The following is a 2,561-nucleotide window of genomic DNA, read 5'->3' on the forward strand; positions in this document are numbered from 1 at the left end:
ACATTAAACATAGCTATCTTATTCAATATAGCACTCTTCATTTAGCTCAGCTATAATGTGTTTTTTCTTGGACAAAGTCATTATTTGTTCTCTAAAACACTGGTCGACAATAACAAAATCAATACAAATTCAAAATAAATATTTGTTTACGTTATTAACGCATGCGCAATGAGAGATAATGTCTGCGTTGGACCGACTGCTCACGCTGAGCTAACAAAAAAGTATTTTTTTGGCGTCAGATCTACGTCAACTTTCCGCTGACGCCCAGATAAGGCGTTAGTACTAAGAAACCAGGCCTTGAGCTAACAAACCAGTATTTTGTTGGCGTCAGCGTGACGTTGACGTCCCGCTGACGCCCAGATAAGGCGCTTGTCCTAAGAAACCAGACCTTAAGAAACCAGGCCTTTAGATGGAATAACTGATTTAGCTTCTCAGTTTGTTTTCGTACGGTATCGTCAAAACTATTTGGAGCGGGAACCAAAACCTCCTTGTCAAGGAACTGACCCAATATCACAGTAATATTTATAAGTATATATAGTCTCACGAATTATTTAATAATAACAACGAATTCCCATACAAATATCGTCAAACTTCAAATTCAAAAAATTATTTCACTTTATATATTAAAGTGATTGATTTCATCAGTTATATTAAAACCAAAAAAAAAATTATAATAATAATTAATACTTGACTCTGTATTCAGCACTCGAAGATATTTTTAGTTTTGTTCAATAATAAAAAGTTATTTTTCGGAAAAAAAAAAAGTCAATTACTTATTAGATCAGTAAATTTAAGATCTAAAATGTAAAAAGGTAAAATCGTTAATTTACTACGCTGTATAATATGCAGTAGTCTATATACTATATACTGTACATTCTATTCAGTATACAGCCAAGAATATTTTAATTTTTTTTTTCGTCGTATGCCTGTTTAGGCAGTGGGGGTGCGATTGTTCCTGTTTTTCAGTAGCGCCATCTATGACCAGGAATTCGACTTCTGCCACGCCATTCACACAACCACAACCCGTTTATAGGGCGGGTCACATTCACACACAAAAGAGAAAAGACATAGAACACACACAGAGAGAAAGAAACATTACATTGATATAAAGCCCAAATTTCTATCCCAATATGTGAGTTTAAAAACACGCTAAGAACGTGTTAAATTGATTTACTAGGTCAAATAAAAAAGTTATTAATCAAGGAAGCAATTTCATTAAAAAATGTTTGGTTCCATTTACTTTTAGTAAATAAACCAGTGATCGGGAGTAACGCACTGCAAGTAGTGAAGTAAGTACTGTAAGTATAGTGAGTAATGCGAAGTAAAAGTAGTATAGTGAGTAATGCGATACAAAGGGAAAAAAACATCAGTTTGTAGCTATTCTTGGCAACTACTTTTGAAGGAACGCATTTTCGATGCACTTAATTACTTAGAGGAAATTAAAAAAACACTAATTAATTAAAAAATTACAAGAAATTGATAATTTTGCTCTTCTTAAATTTTACTATAGAAAATGTAAATATCGAAAAAGGCATAAAAAATTTATGGTTAAATGAACAAATTCGAAAAAAAAATGTTTTGGAATAACAAACTGGCTCATGTAAATATGAATAAATATTTCTTAGCTATTGTCTTAAATTTAACACTAGATTGCCTAAGGAAGTCATTTTGACTGCTTTTAATTTCAATTAGAAAAACAATGATGTATATAATGACACAATTTCCTAGAATTTTGTACAACATATAATTTTTTTCATTGTTAATATTTACTAATAACTTGTTACATAACTGTAAATAATATTAAGAAAAATTTGAAATTAATTTTAAGCAAATTTCTTTACACATTATTTATATTTTTACAATCCAGTCATTTTGACTGCTTTTGGACAATATAGGTATATACTGAATTTCAGTCTTTCTAGTGTAAGCCAATTTCTTTTTCACAACCATTTTAAACATACGTCTAAATTAAGTTCTCCAGCAAAGTTCGTTCCCTTAAAGTAGGGAAGTAGTAACTAGATTCCAAAATAGTGTGTAGTCATTACATTTTTAAAAAAATTAGTTGTAATTGTAGTTAATTAAATTTGTAATAAAGTAGTTGCAGTAATAAACTACAAAAATATTGTAGTTTTTCCGACTACTGAAATAAACCATTTAATGAAGAAAATTATTTAATTATGTTTTTAACAAGCATATTATAGATAACATATCAATGTGAGTTTCTCTTATTTAGATTGTAGATTAATAATTGTATAATTTACAAATTTTTCCTTGAATCCGAAGCAACCTTCTTTGGAAAATGTTTCTTGTATGATTGCTAATAATATCTATATAATATAAAACGCTAATACGTACGTATGTATGTATGTATGTAGCAATAAAACCGATGATATTTCTTTTCTCGCGCTGGCAGCAGTTTTCATTTTTTATTGATTGGATTCGGCGCGCAAGAGGACGTAGTGAGCAACCAGATAACAATAACCAGAGTGAGCATTATCAGGTTGTTCAATTCAGATTCATGCACTAAAAACATGACAATATTTAATTTAAACTCAATTAGG

The 2,561-nt window shown here is 30.1% G+C and overlaps 2 protein-coding genes across 2 annotated transcripts in view; one reads left to right on the top strand and one right to left on the bottom strand.

The window, feature by feature from the left end:
* The window catches only part of LOC139426007 (uncharacterized), a 491,229-nt gene that overhangs the window by 130,402 nt on the left and 358,266 nt on the right, over positions 1 to 2,561 (bottom strand). The gene's annotated exons all lie outside the window — the stretch shown is intronic.
* Positions 1 to 2,561, top strand: part of LOC107445314 (lysosome-associated membrane glycoprotein 2) — a gene marked incomplete in the record, with an annotated part of 42,035 nt that overhangs the window by 4,914 nt on the left and 34,560 nt on the right.

The sequence above is a fragment of the Parasteatoda tepidariorum genome, chromosome 7 (genome assembly GCF_043381705.1).
Source record: "Parasteatoda tepidariorum isolate YZ-2023 chromosome 7, CAS_Ptep_4.0, whole genome shotgun sequence".
NCBI classification, from domain to species: Eukaryota; Metazoa; Arthropoda; class Arachnida; order Araneae; family Theridiidae; genus Parasteatoda; species Parasteatoda tepidariorum.